This window comes from Anabrus simplex, chromosome 1 (genome assembly GCF_040414725.1).
Source record: "Anabrus simplex isolate iqAnaSimp1 chromosome 1, ASM4041472v1, whole genome shotgun sequence".
NCBI lineage: Eukaryota > Metazoa > Arthropoda > Insecta > Orthoptera > Tettigoniidae > Anabrus > Anabrus simplex.
The window spans coordinates 1,123,766,292-1,123,789,819 of NC_090265.1; the positions used below are offsets into that span (position 1 = coordinate 1,123,766,292).

General features: G+C 37.3%; 1 protein-coding gene across 1 annotated transcript in view; it reads left to right on the forward strand.

The window, feature by feature from the left end:
• Window positions 1–23,528, forward strand: part of LOC136858087 (uncharacterized) — an 880,688-nt gene that overhangs the window by 840,241 nt on the left and 16,919 nt on the right. The gene's annotated exons all lie outside the window — the stretch shown is intronic.

Consider the following 23,528-nt stretch of genomic DNA (forward strand, 5'->3'; position numbering starts at 1 on the left):
GGCTGTCATGCAAGTGGCAGATTCCCTATCAATTATTTACTTAGTCTTTTCTTAAATGATTCCAACCACCTCGCCATCTTTACACTTGGCAATCTCCACTTAGTAGTCCCCAAGCAATTGTCAGAAATCACCATGATAAAATGCATAAAATATGTAAAAGGATATCCACCAGCTGACATTAACTCACACCCAGTGCTTTAGTTGGGTTAAGTGAACTGGAGATGCACTTTAGAAAATATTGCCACATGAAAGTTTTATTCAAAATTATTTCATATTTCATTTTTAAGGAATTCTCATCCAAGAATACCTTCTTCAATCTTGGCCACATTGATCTAACTAACAGATCCTTAATGAAGGCAAGAAGGCAATAAGCAAATGATACAGCATGCTGCAAGCTGGAATCAAGTGAAAGAAACCTGCATTTTCAACTGGCACTTTTGAAAAAATGAAGGTGAGCTCCCACAAAAAAATTTTTCCCCAGCTAAATCACTGCTAACAAAGCAACAGACCAGGAGAATTTACATAAAGAACCTGAAAAATGTGGGTGTTTGATACCAGTCTCACACATCCTTAATAGCAGAATTGCAAATCTAGAACAAAGATCAGAAGACAAAGCAGATGAACCATAGCTTGTGCTTGAGAAGGCCATTAAGAAACTGGAAAGACTGGAAATATAGACAGAGCATTAGAGATGCTCAAGGAATCCATCATTAGATCAACCAGAGAGAAACTGCCAAAGAGAATAAGCAAACCTTGGTTTGATGAAGAATGCTACACCCTAAGATCGACACTAGATAAACTCCACAAATGGAGAGAAACACAAACAACCGAAGCACTGACAGAATTTACAGAGGAAAGAAGAAGGTATAGAATCCTAGAGAAAGAAAAGAGTCTTCAGTATGCCAGAAAGAAAGAGCTCAAAATCATAACGGAAGCAGAAAACACTCCTTATAAAATACTGGAACCTCGACGATGTAACATAAACTCTCAAGTGCCGATGGAGATATGGGAACAACACTTCTCAAGGATCTATAATAAATCACAATGTCCAAAGTGCAAAACAAATTCACAACAGAAGATAGTATCACAGTAGTCACAACAGAAGACGTCCGGGTGGCATTCCAGCAAGGGAAACTGCGAAAAGCAGCTGTTCCCGACAATCTGACCAACAAAGTCCTAAAGAAATCGGTGCCATTCACTATTGGGCTCTGGACTGCTCTGTTCAACGAATGTATCAAACAAGGAAATATCTCTGAAAAAGTGGAGAAAATTAATTGTCCAGGTTCTGTACAAGGGAAGAGGTCTGAAAGATGTTCCAGATTCCTACCAAGGAATTGCGCTTGAATGCATTCCCTTCAAAGTTTTCTCAAAAGTTATATGAACACACCTCCTACCATTAGCCATACCACATATGCCAGAGGAACAGTTCGGTTTCATACCCGGAAAATCCACACTCCAGGCCATTGAGAAAATACTTGCAAACACATGGGGCGTCACCAATAGGAGGACATTTATACATCACCTTTGTAGACTTTACTAAAGCCTTCGATAGTGTAAATCGGAACATCCTGATAAGGAAACTCTCTGCCATTCAAGGACAAAGAAACCGGTTCCTGCAACTAATCGAGAGTATACTAGCGTTCAATCTGCTATCAATCACCGATAGAGTAAGTCAATCTAAGCCCATACTCCAAACAAACGGGGTTTTCCAGTGAGACTCTCTTGGCCCGATGTTATTTAATATCCTAACTCATGACGTAGTCAGAGAAGTTGCATCAGATGAAGTATCAATGATCCTTTACGCAGAACGATATGGTTCTTCTTTCAAAAAGCAGATCTGCCCTGCATGTAGGACTGACTAAGCTCTGTAAGTGGTCACAGGAAAATTAATCTATATATACAAAATAACTTGTCCTGACTGACTGACTGACTGACTGACTGACTGACTGACTGACTGACTGACTGACTGACTGACTGACTGACTGACTGACTGACTGACTGATTCATCATCGCCGAGCCAAAACTACTGGACATAAAGAAATGAAATTTTGGGTATAGATTCATATTAAGATGTAGGTGCTCACTAAGAAAGGATTTTTGGATATTCCTTCGCTAAGGGGGTGAAAAGGGGGTTGGAATTTTAAAATGAGTGTATCTATATCTCAAAACTTTGAAAGTTTACAGATGTAAAAATTGGTATTTAGAATCTCCTTTAAAAATAAGGAAATACGTATTTTTTTGTTTTCAGAAAATCCCAATAGGAGGGGTGAAAAACGGTAAAAAAAAGGGGGTTGAATGCCTTTAATCAGAATACCGGTACTTATATCTCAGAAACTGAAGATGTTACAGACCTGAAAATTGGTACTTTTGATCTCTTTTAAAAGTAAAGAAACATGTATTTTTTTGTTTTTGAAAAATCCAATTAATGGGAGGGTGAAAAGAGGGGTGAATTTTTAAAAACAGAGCATCTATATCTCAAAACTTTTAAAGTTTACAGATGTAAAAATAGGTATTTAGAATCTTCATTAAAAATAAAGAAACACGTATTTTTTTGTTTTCGGAAAATCCCAATAGGAGGGGTGAAAAGGGGTGAAAATGGATTGAATGCCTTTAATGAGGATACTTATATCTCAGAAACTGAAGATATTACAGACCTGAAAATTGGTACCTTTGATCTCTTTTAAAAATAAAGAAACACGTATTTTTTTGTTTTTGGAAAATCCAAATAATGGGGGTGAAAAGGGGGGTGAATTTTTAAAATGAGTGTATCTATATCTCAAAACTTTTAAAGTTTACAGATGTAAAAATAGGTATTTAGAATCTTCATTAAAAACAAAGAAACACGTATTTTTTTGTTTTCGGAAAATCCCGATAGGAAGGGTGGAAAAGGGTGAAAAAGAGGTTGAATGCCTTTAACGAGGCTACTTATATTTCAGAACCTGAAGATATTACAGACCTGAAAATTGGTATTGGGGATCCACTTTAAAAATAAGGAAACACGTATATTTTCGTTTTTGAAAAATCCGGATAATGGGGGGGGGGTGAAAGGGGGGGTGAATTTTTAAAATGAATGTGTCTATATCTTAAAACTTTAAAAGTTTACAGATGTAAAAATTGGTATTTAGAATCTCCTTTAAAAGTAAAGGAATAAGTATTTTTTTTTGTTTTCTGTAAATCCCAATAGGAGGGGTGTAAAAGGATGAATAGTGGGTTGAATGCCTTTAATGAGGATACATATATCTCAGAAACTGAATATATTACAGAACTAAAAATTTGTATATGGGATCTCCTTTAAAAATAAAGAAACGCTTATTCTCGGAAAATCCAATGAAAGGGGGGCGGGGGAAGAATTCTAAAATTAATTGACTTAATTGTATGAGAATACATACATCTAATAAAAACTAAAGTTGTTACGGACGTGAAAATTGGTATTTTGATCTCCTTTAAAAACAAAGAAATACGCGTTTTGTGGGGGGAAACCATCTTGGGGGGCGGGAGTGGAAAGGAGTTGAATTCCTTTCATGAGGACACATAAATCAAAAACTGAAGAAGTTAGAGTCATGATATTTGCTATTTAGAAGATCCTTTAATATTAAAGAAACAAGTATTTTTTGCCGGAAAATTCACTTAAGGGGGGGGGGGGGCAGAAGTGTGAAAGGAAGTAAAAAAAAAGCGAATTATTTTTATGGGGATACTTATATCTCAAAACTCAAGGTAATAGACGTGAACATTGGGTTTGGAATCTCCTTTAAACATAAAGAAACACTCCTTCTTTTAATTTTTTTGGGGGGGGAGGGGGGTAAATAAACTTAACGGCGGTGGGGTGTAAAAGGAGGTGAGACCAATTGATTTTGCTGTTCATAATGTACTTATAAGGAGCCTCCGTTGCTCAGGCGGCAGCGCGCCGGCCTCTCACAGCTGGGTTCCGTGGTTCAAATCCCGGTCACTCCATGTGACATTCGTGCTGGACAAAACGGAGGCGGGACAGGTTTTTCTCTGGATACTTCGCTTTTCCCTGTCATCATTCATTCCAGCAACACTGTCCAATATTTCATTTCATTTGTCATTCATCGATCATTGCCCCAGAGGAGTGCTTTGGCAGCCGGCACAATTCCTACTGTCGCCGCTAGATGGGGCTTTATTCATTCCATTCCTGACCCTGTCGAATGACTGGAAACAGGCTGTATATTTTCGATGTACTTATTCTGATCATAAACCGATCTTTTTAATCTTTCCTGGGTTCGTTTTCAACAGCCAACTTTTCCTTCGGAGAACGTTCTTATATTACAGTAGATTCTCCTGGCATATGAATAAACATTTAAACACATTTGAAATAAACGATAGGAATGTGATTGACCGTCCAATTGTTCACCTCTATAATAAGGTCAATAATGCACGGAAGTATGTCATTCGTATCGCCAGAAATCCCGCACACTTGCCTACGCGCGACATTGGTGCTGGTCACATTCTCAACAATAACAATGGCAGCAGATGTAATTTACCGCCAAGTAGCGGTCTTGCATCTTGCTGTGGGGTCCAGAACATCTATAATAATAATAATAATAATAATAATAATAATAATAATAATAATAATAATAATAATAATGTTCTGGACCGTTGTCAAATGTGCGGACCGCGGTGGAAACGGGTCCTGGACGGGTAATGACTAAGAATGCAGTGTGGCCGCGGGTTCAGTACCGCCAAGGCACCCAAGACGACACCACGCCGGATCTCCTGAAGGATTTGTTCCATATTAAAAATGCTTATAAGAAAAGATGGCAAAGATTTAGGGACCCAACTGACAGGGTGGAATACCTGGACCTAGCCTGGGAAGTACGAAATCGATTGCTGGAAATAAAGATTGAAAAATGGGAGGAAACTTGCCATAATCTATTAGAAAACGAGTCAGATCGCGAATTTTGGCGGATTCTCGCAGAAAACGATTCAGATCATGAATTTCGACTGATTATATATCTAAAACAACATTCAATTATAAATTTCAGTATAATACCGTAGCGAAGCACGGGTATCTTGCTAGTTAGTGATAAACACCAACAAAACAAAAATCATGAAATTCAGGAGAGGAGGCAGTATCTCCAAACTACACACTTCTACTGCAGAAACAACAAGATAGAGTTGGTAAACTCTTTAAAATACCTAGGACTAACCCTTCAAGTCACAGGGAAAGCATTCACAAAACATACTGGAGAAAGATGCACCACAGAAACTAGAGCCATCCTAGATATATAGAACATTGAAAAGCTATCACTTGACACAGCTCTAAAACTCTTTTACATTAAGATTGCCCCTATAGCCTGTTACGCAATCACCAAAATTTGGATCCACCTTACTCCTGCTAATCTAAGAAGGCTGGAGGCCATGAAATCAAACTATCTATGGAGAGCCCTTCGGTTATCCCAAACAACAAGGACCAGACTTGTTTATCTACTAGCAGACACAGACTTCTTCATCAGGGAGGTAGCAATAAAGAACAATCTGCCTCAAACCCCAGCATACAAAACCCATATGAGGGAAAGGGAAGAAAAAGCCAATACAATAGACCAAAGCTTCTATCATATGCTGGCCATGAGCACAGATGAATGGTGGGCCCCTAACTTCCCACTGCGACATGTCTATACGAGAATGACAGCGCATGGATTTCATTTCAGAATCTGCATCCAACGAGGATTTCACCAGGCGTCACCTCGATGTTCCTGCACTCTATGTGGACAACGCTGTGAACAGTAACATCTACTCAATTGCATAGCAAGGACAAACTCGCTGACATTTTACGCAGATGATAAAAATTTTCTGTAATGTACAACTCTCATGTACACATTGTGTTTAATAAATGTTAGTATAAAAAAACCTGTAGTTGATCAATTATCAAGCATTTAAACTTCTGAAAAGAAAAATGAGATAACAACAAAATTCTTGAGTTAATGGAACAACAGAGTATCATTAAGAACGAGGTGTCTTATGAGAACATCCAAAGAAACAGAAGAAGAAAAAGAAGGATTAAAGAAAATTGTGAAGACATTGAAAATCATGAAAATAACTGATAGTTTCAACCTGCATAAGAGAGTAAAGGATATAACATTCACTACCTGTAGTTTCAACCTGCATAAGAGAGTAAAGGATATAACATTCACTACCTGTAGTTTCAACCTGCATAAGAGAATAAAGGATATAACATTCACTACTTGTAGTTTCAACCTGCATAAGAGAGTAAAGGATATAACATTCACTACCTGTAGTTTCAACCTGCATAAGAGAGTAAAGGATATAACATTCACTACCTGTAGTTTCAACCTGCATAAGAGAGTAAAGGATATAACATTCACTACTTGTAGTTTCAACCTGCATAAGAGAGTAAAGGATATAACATTCACTACCTGTAGTTTCAACCTGCATAAGAGAGTAAAGGATATAACATTCACTACCTGTAGTTTCAACCTGCATAAGAGAGTAAAGGATATAACATTCACTACCTGTAGTTTCAACCTGCATAAGAGAGTAAAGGATATAACATTCACTACCTGTAGTTTCAACCTGCATAAGAGAGTAAAGGATATAACATTCACTACCTGTAGTTTCAACCTGCATAAGAGAGTAAAGGATATAACATTCACTACCTGTAGTTTCAACCTGCATAAGAGAGTAAAGGATATAACATTCACTACTTGTAGTTTCAACCTGCATAAGAGAGTAAAGGATATAACACTCACTACTTGTAGTTTCAACCTGCATAAGAGAGTAAAGGATATAACATTCACTACTTGTAGTTTCAACCTGCATAAGAGAGTAAAGGATATAACATTCACTACCTGTAGTTTCAACCTGCATAAGAGAGTAAAGGATATAACATTCACTACCTGTAGTTTCAACCTGCATAAGAGAATAAAGGATCTAACATTCACTACCTGTAGTTTCAACCTGCATAAGAGAATAAAGGATATAACATTCACTACCTGTAGTTTCAACCTGCATAAGAGAATAAAGGATATAACATTCACTACCTGTAGTTTCAACCTGCATAAGAGAATAAAGGATATAACATTCACTACCTGTAGTTTCAACCTGCATAAGAGAGTAAAGGATGTAACATTCACTACCTGTAAATGAATAGCCTCAAAACAAGTCGACAGCAACAACAAACTTATTTGTGAACAAGGAAGAGCAAGTGTAAGAAAGGAAGAACTAAGGTACATTACAGATCCCTTCAGAGACATCATTTAGAGTCTGAGGATGTTTAAGAGGAAGTGTAAAGTCTAAAGATTCTCATGAATGGGCTGAGGAAAGCCTTAATCCAAGGAAAGTCTGGCAACAGACCAGATCACATGAAGGAATAGCTTAAGCTATATTAATGATTTTCTTTTAAATTTGTTCAACTATATCTACAACACTGGTCACCCTTGCAGACTGGCTGAAATCGATCTTCATCAACCTGCCAAAGAAACTGAATTCTAAATGATGTAGTGTTTACAGGTTGATAAGTCTAATAGTTCATGCTCTGAAAGTAATTTTTAAGAATTCTTCATTCATAAATTGGATAAATATAGGGAAAAACATCAGTGAAACTCAGTTTGGGTTTAGAAATGGTTTTGATTCATCCAGGTTTTAATTACAAATTTCTTGACCAACAACAAACTGTCTTCACTTGCTTCGTTGCTTATGGTAAAGCTTTATGACAATCAAAGTATGAAGGCTTTCACGGCCAGTGTCAATATAATAAAAATCTTCTGGGCTATTCTGCCGTGGTTCACTCCTCTCATCCCTTCCAGACATTTTGACTACTACTGTAGTAGTCACCTTCTATGGCGTCGTCTAGGTACTCGCTCCTTTATCCTGCTGGCCAACTGGCCTATGACGTCACAGAAGATGACTACCGCAGCAGTAGTCGAAACATCTGGAAGGAATGAGAGGAGTGAACCACGGCAGAATAGCCCAGAAGACTTTTTGACAATGTTAAAAATTATGCCCTTTTATGTTGGCTGAAGCATATTGGGCTTGTCTGTAAAGATGCTAACATCGTCAAGAAGCTGTATTGGATTCAGACAGCTCACACCAAAATCATACAACAAAACTGAAGAGGTGATGATCAAGTATTCAGGACACAAAAAGACTTGAGGTAGGGATATATTCAGTCTTCAGTCATTTTTAGTTTATTCGCTAAAACTATTTTTCAAATAGTCTTTGATAAAGTTGATAAAGGAGTCGACATCAACAGGGAGCAAATAAACACCATCCACTATGCCGGACATTGTGATTCTAGCTGGTGATTCTACCTGACAATTTAGAAGAACTTCAATTTCTTGTGAACAATGAAGCAAGCAAGGAATTTGGCCATAAAAAGAAACATTTAGAAAAAAAAATCATGGTAATCAGTAAGCACTATGGAGGGAAAAACCATTGAAAAGGTGTCATATTTTAAGTAACAAGAATGCTGGCTAACACAATAATGGGATCTGGATGTAATAAACAATTCAGAACTGGCATTGTTTGAGGTGTGTTTCTGAAGTTCATTTGTTCATTTCTCTACCTGAAAAAATAATATACCGAGCTCGATAGCTGCAGTCGCTTAAGTGCGGCCAGTATCCAGTATTCGGGAGATAGTAGGTTCGAACCCCACTGTCGGCAGCCCTGAAAATGGTTTTCCGTGGTTTCCCATTTTCACACTAGGCAAATGCTGGGGCTGTACCTTAATTAAGGCCATGGCCGCTTCCTTCCCACTCCTAGCCCTTTCCTGTCCCATCATCGCCATAAGACCTATCTGTGTTGGTGCGATGTAAAGCCACAAAAAAAAAAAAAAAAAAAAAAAAAAAAAAAAAAAAAAATTGCCAGTGAGTAGCAACAGTTATCGCTTTAGTATTTGCAGCTATAAGGTCTTCTTCTGAACATTCGTCCTTCATCAAGGGACAGACCATCAAGTGATCTGGCTCTTGTAAGATACCGCAGTCACAGAGTTCATCGTTGTTGTTGGGCATGTTCCCCTCCTTCAAGTTCGTCTTGCAGTGTCCTCAGTCTGCTCAATGATTTCCAAATTCCATATGGCAAGCTGTGACCAGGTACAATTTTCTCTGAGAGGAGGATGGTTGGATTCTTGACTTCTGTCTTCCATATCTTCACATGAGCAACTTCTTGTGAACCTAAGAGAGCTGCTACTCCCCTCGAAAAGCTGCTTCAAGACTTAAGTCTCTATCAGGTTGGTTGATGGCCAAAAAAGTGGATGTCTTGTATCAGTTTCTTGCCTTTTCTTCTCAGATGCCATGGCTGCCATTCTTCAGTGTAAAGCAATGAAGGAGTGTTTTGCCTTACCACTTAATGTTCAGTGGCCCCTTGGATTCTTATTATACAGGTGGAAAACACAAACTTGCATTTTGACTTGATCTGGCTTCAAATTATTTCTGTGATAGAATATGGTGCCCAGTTCTTCCAAAGCAAATAACATGAATTTTCTACTTCTGCAAAGCAAACCTACTGCAGCTATTGCAGTATCATTGGCATTTATGAACTGCTGAGTAACTTCTGTTCTGGGCTGGTCATTGGTATATATTGTAAAGCAATGGTGCTAAGATGCTGCCTTGAGGTAGTCCATTCTTCTGGAGGTGCCAACGACTATTTTTCCCAAAGGGAGATACTAAAACCTTCTATTCTTGAAGAAAGTTCTTATATGTGAGTTCAGCCTGAAATCCTTAGACAGTTCATAAAATTTACAAAGTAGTTTGTTATGATTAATAGAGTCATAAGCAGCAGTCAGATCTATGGAGGGCAACATCAGTAACACATTTACCCTCAAAGCTATCCTCTATAATACTGAGTAAGGTTCAGAATTTGTCCACAATACGACTTGCCTGGTCTAAAGCCTGTCAGTTCAGGAACCAGCCTGCTATCGACAGAATCAGATATTCTGATATTCAGATATTCTCCAGCGAATTATAGGGGTGTGCCACAAGAGTGAGACTGGTCAAAAGTTCTTTCGGCTGTCAGGAGTCTTCCCAGATTTTAGTATTGCAACTACAGTACACTAGCTCTTCACCATAACCCAGAATCTTCAGCCTGAATGCCCACTTGTTCATCAATGAAAGTAACCACTGGAGTGTGGCTTGTTCAAATTGCTTTATTTAATAATATGGTAAATTTTGCACAATGTGCATTTAGTTCTTAGAGAAACTTGTCAAACAGTTTTGTCTTTTGTTGCACAGTATCAGATGATATCGGTCACAGTAGGCTCCACATAATTTACACTTGCAGTTATCGTCCGGGTCATGGAATTTATCCGTTAGGCATATCCAATGATGGAAACCGTGTACGGCAAATCTTGTCAATACATGATGTAGGTCATATCTGGCTTGTGTCCATTCCCTATATATCATCACATCCGTTGAATAAAACTCTGGCCATATCTCTTGTCTCTTCTTATTGAGTTCCTGCAATACATCCAAGTAGGCTTTGGTAGCTGGTAGAAGCAGGTCGAGGCAGAGGTCTTCAATGAAATATTGCTCTCTTGCCAGTACATATGTAAGTCGTGATAATGTGTACTTTGACAGACATAGTGCTCTTTCGAGAAAACTGGCTTTGACCTTTTCTATGTCTACGAAATTTTTCTTCTTTAGGTGTGTCCAGATGGTTTCCAGTCTATATGTTATGATAGGAGCAATTTTTAAGCGAAACAGTGTGGTAGCTGTGGGCAGGGATAGTTGTCCTAGGTTCTTTGTGCTATTAATTGTCGTCTTTTCAGCGATGGTTCGTTCTTTAATGTGAAGGTCATAGACATCACCACTCGCCTGAAGTGTGATTCCTAAGTATTTGAAATATGGTACATTCTTCATCGGAGTATTCATATACATGATGACATCATTTGCTGATAGTCTGTCTTCTCTTCTGAATGTCATTTTTACTGTTTTGCTACTATTTATAGTAAGCTCATTCTTTTCTGCCCATGTTGTAAGTTTGCTGAAGGCTGCTCAAATGTTTTCCAAGTTGTGTGATACTATGACCATGTCGTCTGCGTAAGCATAGATATTCACATTTTCTGTGTCTATTTCTCTAGGTACTTCTGCGGTGGCTATTATGAAAAGTAGAGGACTCTGTTTGGTTCATAGGGTCTGTTGTGGATACTCTATTGTCTATTACTATTTGATTGCTTGATATTTTGTATCAATCTTGTTACTTGTTTTTTTCCCGATTCTAATTTCTCCATTATAAGTTTTCTATTTAACAAGTCAAAGGCTTTTGTGAAGTCTATAAATATTGCATGGAGTTTCTTATGGTGATGATGGGACAGGAAAGCAGCCGTGGCCTTAATTAAGGTACAGCCCCAGCATTTGCCTGGTGTGAAAATGGGAAACCACGGAAAACCATCTTCAGGGCTGCCGGCAGTGGGGTTCGAACCCACTATCTCCCGGATGTGAGTTCACAGCTGCACGCCCCTAACCGCACGGCCAACTCGCCTGGTCAAACGTTCTTCCATGGTAAAAAGGAAATCAGTCTTTTCTTCAAAGCACTGTACAAGTTTATCCCTATTTGACTTAAATTTTGAAGTCTTTCTATTTATGATCAGTTGGTTAGCTTTCTGATTAGCAGACACAGTACTTGAGTAAAGTCGAGAGGTGGAATAGTTGGATCTTCACTGAGGTTCTTAAAGAAGATGCCATACTATTCTGTTTTGTATCAATATTAGTGACCAGGTTATTCCATCTGGCTGTGCGTTTTTGACTGAGAAATGTCATCAGTGCTTGTCTAGCTTCCACTGTTTCCTTGGAGAAGGGGTCCATCCACTGTTGCCAACTCATAATTGGATTCAGTCGCTAACTTCATGATAAAATTGCTGCATTGTCCCTAAATGAAATGTTAAAAGGCTCTAGAAATGTTGCTAAATTTAAACATCCTATATTGTTTATTACACTACATAATCTTCTTATTCTTTTTCCACCGCTTTTTCCCACACCTGTGGGGTCGCGGGTACGAACTGTGTCGCACATGTGGATTTGGACCTGTTTTACGGCCGGATGCCCTTCCTGATGCCAATCCTATATGGAGGAATGTAATCACTATTGCGTGCTTCTGTGGTGGTTGGTAGTGTAGTGTGTTGTATAAATATGAAGAAGAAAGTGTTGGGACAAACACAAACACCCAGTCCCCAGGGCAGAAGAATTAATCGGAGACAATTAAAATCTCCGACCCGGCCAGGAATCGAACCCGGGACCCTCTGAAGCGAAGGCCTCAACGATGTGAGTCGGACCTTTTTACACTACATAATAAATCCCAAAAGATCTGAAAATGCATAGACATCTTACTTAACATGTATAAGTGTCGCTTGTAAGTTCCGAAATTAACCATAGACATAAGTGACACTCGTCTCGCAATAACGACAACAAAATCTCACATATCCTATACATGAATGCTTCACTATAACAAATGAAAATCTAGTTGACAGTTTCAATTGGTTATTTACTGGACTTCCCAAGTTTATTGAGGAAACAATGATATTTTAAATTGTAATATAATTAGTTTCTAAAGCTGAAAAAATTTGATGATGCTAGTTTTGTCATCAAATAAATATTTCTTTAGAAGTCGTTAGAATCGTTGCTAGGCGCTAACATTTATATTTAGTTGTCAGAAGTTCTGAAAGTCACTTGGTCTAGTGACTAATTACAGTCCATCTGATACAAATTACAGAAGCTATCCAAAAGAGATATATCTTTATCTGAAGACCTGGGATGTATTCTGTTCTGCAACTCCATGTTGCTTATCAGTTCTTTTTTTTTTAAAATGAGACTTCCTTCACCATAGAAATAAAGGTATAATTATCTGGTTGCAATTCCACATTTTCCATGGCTGCATCAAGTTTGGAGCTAAACTTAGGCCAGGTTGCTTTCTTGAAGTTGAACCAATGTTGGAAAGGAACACATTCTGATTTAACAATTTGTTCGATTGTGCACATTACCAGTCGATCCTGGAAACAGGGAATAGCTTTACTTACAGTTTTAGTGGACTGCTCGGCTAGTTGTTAACAAAGATAAGGTCAGGATTATCCTCTTTTCCACTGGCTGAGTCCATTATTTTCAGACCACCTTCATCTGTAGATGCATAATTCCATACAGTTTCATGACAGTTGAAATAACCAATTATTAAGTTGGATCTTGGCACTTAAAATTGGTAGGTTCCTTAAACACAAAATTCTCTTCAGGGGGCTTTAAATAGATGTTATAGAGAAATGTGTGTTTCGACTGAGAATTTCAATTGCATACAATATCATCATAATTCCATATTGACAATTTACAATGGAATAGAAAATGGTAATGTAATTGTCTACCTAGTCAATACAACTACATTTATACACAATTCTTTCTTGCGATTAAAAAAAATCAATATCATGGGGAATTTCAATGTTGTTTCTCTCTGACAAAGCAGCAGATGAGATACTTAAGCCACTCTTAAAGAATATGGCACTACCATATTTATTATGAGGCCTTTTCAGAATAAGTCTCATGGTCTGTTAGTATATCTTCTTTCTGGTTTGATAGTCCCTCGATGTTTATGGACTTAAATAAGTGCTTCAGTAGTGAAAGGATAAGCCGTTAGATCATTTTGAGTCATTTTCTGACACTGTCCAGGGTAAACACGACTGCTCTTATCTTGATTGTTTAGCACTGCAATCTTCAGGCAGGCTCTTTTCACATACCCCTTTCCAAAGTCAAAATATCTTCTGTGCAATCATGACTTCCAATTCAAAATTCATTGGAATATCATAAAGTGGTGTGTATGCATGTATGTATGTATGTTTTTTGGTTGAGTATTCAGCCTGAAGGGTTGTTGAATCCTCAACAGCTCTGCCATCAGCTGTAATAGATGATCTAGGCATCATTGAATCAATCAATCAAAAGAGGCGTACAGGGGAAATGAGGAGTGAATATCTCTCATACCTCAGTCACTTTCATTTTGTCGAACCAAGGATGAGACTGAAACATCTTATGTGAATTATATTATGATCATTATTAGAAAATGAAATAATAATATTGTTCCAGTGATAAGCGTTAAAGTTTTCAGTTTCCACATTATTTAATGAAGTGATTGAACACTATATTTTATTGTTTTTCTCTTCTGGTAAATGTTGTAGATCATGTTCTCTTGAAATAGATAGTCTCCCCATGTCTCTGTCACTGTTCACCTAGCGGATCATACTCATGTATAGAGTATGAACCTCTTTCAGTATCTGAAAACCCAGTGGTAGATTACAGTTATTTCATAGCAACGATATACATCTCACTTTGAGTATGGTACTAAATAGTGAATACTAAATAGTAATACTGTATTGTTGCTTACTTCTTTGCCAAAATAATTTTTGGAAATTTGTTTCTTATAATCATATTGGTATATCATCAACATATGCAGTCTATCATGACCCTAATGATACAACCTCCTATCTATGTGCATTTCAGTGAGTTTTACAAGAGAGGAAAATCATTTGCATTGTTAGAAATAACATTATTCCTGATTTAATGTATTTTAAATGACTTAAACAGAATCTCTCACAGAATACTAATGTTTCTACAGATATTTCAAATCACCACATAAAAATGTTGCCTTTAGGAGGTTTGGAATAAAATGCTTTAATCTCTTGTTATTTAGTGGGTTTTAGAATATCCTTTAGAAGGCATTTCAGTAGCTGTTTGATTTCTCCAGTTTGTCAGCGTTTGGCTGTGGGCTCAAAATTCACCATACAAAAGGTTTTAGAATTAGGGTCGCGACATGGAAAAATTCATCTCTTTAAGTCTATATCCCATGAAATGGAAAATTCACCAATTTACTATGTGCTATCAATTGACTTGAATCTGGATTGTTGAAGTATATTCTTTTGTCTGAATGGTAGTGCATTACTTTGTTATTTTATGGCAAATAAAATTGCACATTCCCTTAGAGCACATGAATGACAGGTGAAATACAGTACATGTGTGCAAGAAGCTGTTTGATGGCAAAGCCAGTAATTATACCTTTAAAGGAGAATTAGCCAATTTCTTATTTAAAATTCATTAGCATGTCATAAAGTGTTATGTATGTATGTTTGTTTTTTGGTTGAGTATTAAGCCTGAAGCTCTGTGATCAGCTGTAGTAGATGATCTAAGCATAACTGAAGAGGTGTACAAGGGAAATGAAGAGTTATGCAGTTTCCCATTGCTTTCCTTGCTGGGCCAGAAGTCCTTGACTGACACCCCACACCCTGCATTGAATCTCACTGATTAGGATGTAGAATTTTTGTAGCCCAGTTCACACAATGAAGGCAATAAAATAACTGGGCTTTTCAGTTGATCAAATTAATCGAGCAGGTGGCCGATTTTAACAGTGTTAAGCACATGCTAGGTAGAAGTTAAACATAAAATAAATCACATCAATTGTTCAAAATACTGAAATCAAGGACATGAAAGAATGTGATTAATTAAACGAGTAACACTAAATGATAAGTACCAGAAAGAGAAAGATGTTCATTAGTTGATATAGATTGTAATCTTACATTAAAGAGGAAAAGTTGTAGTGATTCATAACTGTTCTTTTTTTTTTTTTTTTAATGATACAGACCATTACTCTCACAAACATCTCATTCTCATGTACCTTGTGTTAAAACTACAAACAATTCATTGACAAGGATTGTTATTAGTCCTAATCCATTCCAATTTAGTGGGAGAATATTCTGCCGAATGTATCTAAATGAATCAGTCATGAATATGAGTAATTGACAATTGTGACCCAAAGTCAGCAATGGAAATTTTACAGCAGAACTGACCAAAAGTGTCTGGGGTGTAAAAATTGCATTTCTATGTTTTGACTTCTTGCATCTATGGGTCTCCTTCACAAACTAAGCTATGGACCAGTTTGAGTCTTCACCACTCGATGTCATGAAAACTTTGTACAACTGGTAAGAAAATTAGTGAAAGCTGTAATTGTGTTTTTATCAAAATTTTCTTAATGGCAACAGTCAGTATTTAATATCTTCTGAGTATTGCACCTAGAAGTATGAACTCTTTTTAAAAATGCTCAGTACCTTATGCCAGTTTTCTTGACATATTATTATTCACATACAAGATTATTTACATTACTATGTCTTTTTATTTTTATTTTACAATTAAATCTGAATTTAAACCATTCTTTTTGCCTTGTGTTTTATAATGTAGAAAATGTTAATACTCTCATTATCATATCAACTGTCCCTATGAATACTACTGAAACTGTAAACTCATTACTTTACCAGAGAACATCATAAAGCTTCCCTTGAGCATAAGCTGCTGCATACTATCAATACTTTTTGCTATCATGCTAATTAGTGCTATCATACATCATCATCATCATCATCATCATCATCATCATCATCATCATCATCATCATCATCATCATCATCATCATCATCATTATTATTATTATTATTATTATTATTATAATATACTGTACATACAAATAGAAGTCGTTTGCTCTATAATATGGAATTTCTCACATTTTCAGTTTCAATAGTGTACATAGTGATGGTTGACAAATGGACAGTGTTATGGTAAAATATTTTTACATATTATACTCTGTTTTCCAGCTAATCAACAACTGCACTGAATGAAATAATTCAACAGGGAAGAGGGTGTGGGTGAGTTGGTCAATGAAAAGCAACACGATTGTTTTTAACTAACATCTGATTGTAGACCAGTACTGATTACACTAAGAATTAAAGAAACAAAAGACAAAATATCCCATTACACCCCATGGAAATTCTTTATTGAGAACAAGGGAGGCCATACAAACATAGGGTAATGAGGAAAGGACTCCTCAGTCTAATTTTCTGTAGCTAACAAGAGACTCAACGATCATGACAGGAAAGAATGTCCCAACACAGGTAGTAGTCTTCTAGAAACTGTGAGGTGGTTGTATTTTGTTCTTAGTAAATTTTCTAAATGTAGTATATTTACTGGCATAATACAGTTGCGTTTCCACTCCCTTATATGACCATTAATGGGAACTAATACCAAAAACAATGAATTTGCCCTCAGAATATGTGGCGGTCTTTCGAGTCTTATAGGTGACCTGTGCATCTTTGAGGATGGGCTCCTAACTAAGATGAATTCTAATGATGAAGATGGCATAAACACCCAACACCTGAGCCAGAAGACTTAACCAATGAAGTTAAAATTCCCATCGCGACCGAGAATTGAACTCTGGACTCCCTGGAGCAAAGACCAGCATGCTAACCATTTAGCCATGGAGTCAGACAATCATATTGTTAAAAATGCATTTCAAATTCATGATATGCATTAGTAATTTAACTTTTGAAGTACAGTAGTATTTTTTTAATCATCAATGCGCTGTTAAATGTTGCTTCTGCCAACAATGTTTGTACTAAACGAAGTAGAGGAATCTTTGACAGATGATGGATAATACTAGCCTGCAAAATAATATTTTCTTTCATTCGGTAAAAGGTTTAATAGGTGATCTTGCCTAACTTGGATGTGCTGAGTTCAAATCTGCTTTCCGTTTTTCTGTATCACTTATTTTTCACAACAGCCATATATTTCTTTGAATATCATGATTTTGATCATATTTCACTAAATTTTGATACTCCTTAAAGATCTACAGAAAAATTATGTAATAGGTGACTGTAAATGACTTGTCAGGAAAATAAACTTTTTTAAAGCATGCCTGAAAGTTCTTGTATAACTACCTATTGTGTGTATCCTTTCTGCCTCACTAATTAAAGTTACTTTTATTATCAGTCCTCCTAAAGTAACTAAATGACTAATGTTAAAACATCATTCAAGAACTTTTCTTTATTTGCTTGTTATACTTCCAGTTTAGTTACTTAATTATGAGTCTGCCTCCTTGACTGAATTATCAGTGTAGTGACATTTGGTTCAGAGGACCTGGGTTCGATTACTGGCCGGATCAAGGATTTTAGTCACATTTGGTTAATTACTCTAGCCTGGGGCTGAGTGTACAGAAGCATTTTGTCCTTGAGATTCTAGTCAGAACTGTTCAGTCACAGGGCTGCTATGTTGTTACATTATTCCATCTGCTCAATGTGTTGAACTCCATGGAAAATTCCACTGTGTTAAATACTTCTTGTGCCTGATGGCCAAAATAATTTTACTTCATAAAAACAATCACAACTGATAGAGCTTCCCATTGGAAATAGACTATAGATGATGCTGTGTTCAAGAGGTTTACTCACCTACATTCAAGGAAATTGGCATTTCAGAGAAATGAAATTTAAGCTGCCATGGAAAGACTAGCAAAGCAGTTATGAATAAACTTCTCAGTGAGTTCAGACTGAATTAAAGATGCCATAACAAAGTGAATAAAAATTTTGTAGCGAGAGTCTCAGTGTCAATGTTGAAGCCATATTATGTAACCTACTGCATTGTAGTGCTTATAGCTAGAGCACTGCATGGGTGCAGATATCCGTCTTTGCGGATACAAACTGTATGGCAGTGTGGATAATTTTGCTAATAATTTCTAAATAATGACGTTTATTGATTTTCACTCAGGTATACTCTTATTTTTGCTTGTGGTTAGGCAACCCTTGACAGTGGTATGGGAGAATAGTGATATATAAAGAGCCTTGAGACAGCCAAAAATCTGACCTAAGTCTAGCTGGCTGCTGTTCTTAATTAATGGAAGTAAGGAACAAAGGTCAATACGTTGGTAGTTTTCGCAAGAGGAAATCCCTCATGAACCTGTGACTTTAGGAGTTTTGGTGCCTGGTGTCAGACCTATTGTATTATGTTAACAGACCAATATCGTGGGTGTAATATACTGTGGTTAAATATTTACAATATCTACGGATAACTATTTTGCGGATGCGGATAACCATTCGCGGATGCAGGTGCGGATGAAGGAAGTGCAGATGCAGAGCGGATGCGGATAATATTTTGTAGATCTGCGCAGGGCTCTATTTATAACCCCGTGGTAAAGGGGTAGCATGTCCTGAGTTCAATTCCCGGCTAGGTCAGGGATTTTTACCTAGTTCTGAGGGCTGGTTCGAGGTCCACTCAGCCTATGTGATTACAATTGAGGAGCTATCTGACAGTGAGATAGCTGCCCCGGTCTAGAAAGCCAAGAATAACGGCCGATAGGATTTGTCATGCTGACCACACAACACCTCGTAATCTACAGGCCTTTGCGCTGGGTAGCAGTCGCTTGGTAGGCCAAGACCCTTCAGGGCTATTGCGGCATGAAGTTTGGTTTTTGGCATTGTACTGTTTTACATTTTTTTATACAAGCAGTTAGGTCTATGCCCTTTAAATGTATCATAATAAATGTATTTTTCCTCCTGTAAACAGAGTTTTAATCCACTTTCTAATGTTCTTTTTAGGTTATTTCAGTAAATCTGGACTTCCATTTTCTGGTCAGCTTATCCCCTAATCAGCCTGGGTTAACAAGTTTCTACTGTACAAAATATATATCAATATAACAATATTTCCCAGATGCTTTCTCTGACATAGGTTGAGATTTATCTGCAGGTGCTGGAAATAATAATTGCATGATGAGATTTCAAAACATATTTCAAAGAAATTGGAAATTTATCAAACATCTCCCTTGGTAAATTATTCCAATCTCTAATTCCTCCTCGCATAAACAAATATTTGCCCCAATTTTTCCTTCAGAATTCCTACTTTATCTTTCCTACTGAAAAAAACTCAATTCAAGCTTATTTGTGTAGTAATATTATTCTGTGCCCCTTTTTTTTTAAACTGCAGTGACACAGATAGGTCTAATATTGACAATGGGATAGGAAAGCGCTAGGACGGGGGAGGAAGCAGTCGTGGGCTTAACCCATTAGCGCTGGAATGATTTTGTTTTTGAGATAATTATATTTATTATGTTTTACTGCATGTTTGAGACCAAAATAAATTAATGAAACAAGTTTCAGAATTTTGGGACCGCTAAGTTGTAAGATATTTTATGTTGCCATATGGAAACACAAGGTGCTTGCACTACTTATTTTTTAACAGTGAGTTTTGGAAGAAGAATTTAGGTTACACAGTAGTTGTTTGTTTGTCATACAATAAAAATGTTGAAAAAGCATTATTTATTGTAAGAGTATGGAATATCACTATTACTTTTTATTCACATCACAGCTAAAAAAAATAGAATTATTGAGCAAAAGAAAAAAATTTGTTTGCAGTACAGAGAGACATATGTATTGTTTATTGCCTGTCAAAACAAAACACTCACTTGAACAATAGAATAAAATAAAAAATTAGAAAACAAAGAACTTTAGATGCAATTACACACTGTAGAATAATTATAATAGTCAATATTTTCTGAGGCAGCTAAAAGCCTACCCTCATTACTTGCGTGTTAGGCACAGGGATAGAGAATGGCAGTCTTTTACTGTCTTCTATGGAAGGGAACAAAGCAGTCAATAGAAAGCCCAACTTCACATTTGGAGCACATTATTCTGACGATAAAAGAACAAGAATGGTTCGCACACCTCCTCTGTGTCTTTTCTGGTGTGTGCTAGACAAAATGATGAGTCCCATTATACATTATTCTGTCTGAAACACAGCAGTGTGATGAAGATACTACACAAGAAGATGGCCTTCCAGAACCTCTAGGCAACACTTTAAACTTCTCAGGTGACTACTTCCCTCGTGAAGTCTAATTGTGGTATGTTCTGATTCCTGGATTTCTTATACAGTAGGCAGCTACTTTGCATAGCTACATCCAACATCCATGTAAACAGGGACCAGTACCATTTCTTGCCTCGAATTCTGACCCGATAATAGCCATTTTGGTCCACTGTATCAGTTCTGCCCATGCCAGAATTGCATTTGGAAATCAACTTAGGTCTTTCAACCATTACCGTTTGTTTCACATGCTTAGAAAATCTCTTCATTGGAACCACTTCTTTGGTGCCACATGATGGCATCGTCCATCCACCTTATGTAGAGATGGCCATCATTCATTTCCATAGTTGTCTCAAATGAAGTTTTTGGAAAAACAAGCTTTGCTTGTCATTGGGGTTTCCTTAGGAATTCTATTTTCTCTAATAGTCACAATAGCAGAATATCGTAGAAAGCTCAGATACGAGAACAGTGCTGCACCACTGAATAAATTGTCCATGTATAGACTGTACTGTAGATTCCTTTTCTCTTCTGAAATCTAGTAGCACCAGCAGAGGGCTTGCAGCTTTACTGAACACAACTTCATACTCTTGTTTAGATTTAAGCCCCTTGCCTTGGTAACCCTCTTTTGAATTTATACACCAAAGTTTAAAACCAAACTGCATTGGCTTACTGCAAATAAATTGTTTGCAGCTGTGCCGGCCAAAATATTGAACCATGCTCTGGCACAAAATTCTTGGCACATTTCTCCTTCAACATTTCCATTACTGGCCGAATTTTCCAAGTTTTATCCTTCTCACTGACCTGCGTATTATTTGCAAAGTGAAGAAATCATCATCACTATTATCATCATCATCATCTTCACCACCATCTTGAACCATCTCTAATTGCCCAGATGTGGTATATGAGCCTCCTCCATCTCATCCTAACCTTGTACCACTCTTCTTCCACTAATTTGTCCCAATCATGACCTCTCTGTAGCACATCGTTCTTGACTAGATCTATCCACTTCTTTCTTGGCCTTCCCATGAGTCGTCCCTCTTTAACTTTTCTGTTTGCTGGCAACCTCTTCATGCGACCAAACCACTTCAATCTTGATACCTGGATCTTATTGAGGGGTGAGTCATCTATTCCTACTACTTCTCTAATCTTCTCATTCCTAACCTTGCCTTTGTTGGTTTTCTGAAACATAGTATGGAGGAACTTCATTTCAGCTGCCTGAAGTGTAGAATTATCTCCATTTATCAGTGTTGTGGTTTCAAAACTGTATGTAAGAATCAGTGTATAATAGGACTTGTACAATGTCATCTTTGTTTTCATGGGTATTTGCTCATCCCACAGTAGATGTCTTACTTGATGGTAAAATTGCACTACCTTATTAATTTGGTTGTTTACCTCATGTTTTGCTAGGTTGTCGAATGATAGAAGGCTGCCCAAGTACTTGAAATCTGGAACACTATCCAGCTTGGCTTCATTTAGCATGATTAATGGTTGTGCTCCCTCCTTGTGCACTGCCATCACCACCATCTTGGTCTTGCTGATGTTTAAACCATAGTTCTTAAACTCCTCATTCCAGCTTTTTCAATCTCTCCCCCAATTCCTCTTCTGATTCACACGAGATTGCAACATCATCTGCAAATGTGAAGGCTTTAATATCTCCATGCTCTTTTCTTTTAATAGACATCCCTCACAATGATAAATAGAAATGGCGACAATGAGCTACCCTGCTGCACTCCTCTCTTGGTTTCAAACCAGTCCGACACACCACACCTTACTTGAACACAACACTTATTCTCCTTGTATAACATTTTCACTTTGTCTATGAGGATGTCTTGCACTTTAAGTTCTTTCATGCATTCCCAAATTCTTTCCCTTGGTACACTGTCATAAGCTTTCTGAAATTATTAGAAATAAGGGCTTGTTCTTCTCCCAGTGTTTTTCCATTAGCATCCTCATTGCAAAGATTAGGTCTGTAGTTAACCTTCCTGGTCTAAAACCATACTATTCTTCCTGTAGAATTGGTTCAACAACATCTCTGATACTGTTCTCTCTTATTTTTTCCAATATTTTCAGAACATGAAACAATAGTGTGATACCATGATAGTTAGTGCATTTGCATCTCACTCAGCCACTCATCTCAGCCTTGTAGTTTGCTAAACCGGACGAGGAGCCTAGTCCCATCTGGTTTTAGCACTGCATCCTACTGGTATTCATGCCAGCTTGAAGTGGTAATTCTTGACACTTTTCAATATTACACATTTTTAATCTTATAAAAAAAATAAAAAAAACTTTTTGCACTTGGAATATTTTCCACTCTAAATTTAACACATAAATTTTACACTATTGGCTTTTTATCCAGCTCACTTAATGTAAATATACATTCTTCATTCCTTCCCCGGACACTAGGAACATGTGATACCTCGGTATCTCCTTCAACAGCCCGGCGCGCACTCGATTCTCACGTTCGCGTGGCTAACCAGGTATCAGTAATTGACTGTTTACTTTGTGAAATTATGTCGAACACCCCCGACCATTCTCATGTAACATACTTCCTATTCTTGATATAGAACCTCACACTCCTATCCGTTGGTTTTGATTTAATGAGTTCTGTAAATATTCAAACTCCTGCTAGTAGACTGTTCAAGACTGTAATATGAACTAATTCACATCATGGTTCACTGTGTTACATAACATTATAACACCTCAAACAATATTCCACGAGTGAATACACACACGTACTTGCGTATTAACGGCTCTGACAATTCTCCACAAGTGAGTATGCACCCTGGCGTAGAAACGGCTCAGACAATATTTTTCAAGTAAGTTTTCCGTCTCCATGACCATATATTTATATCCATCTCACCCCTCCTCCGAGTTCACGAGAGGTCATCTTAGGACGCGCAGTTCTAATATCCTCATACGACT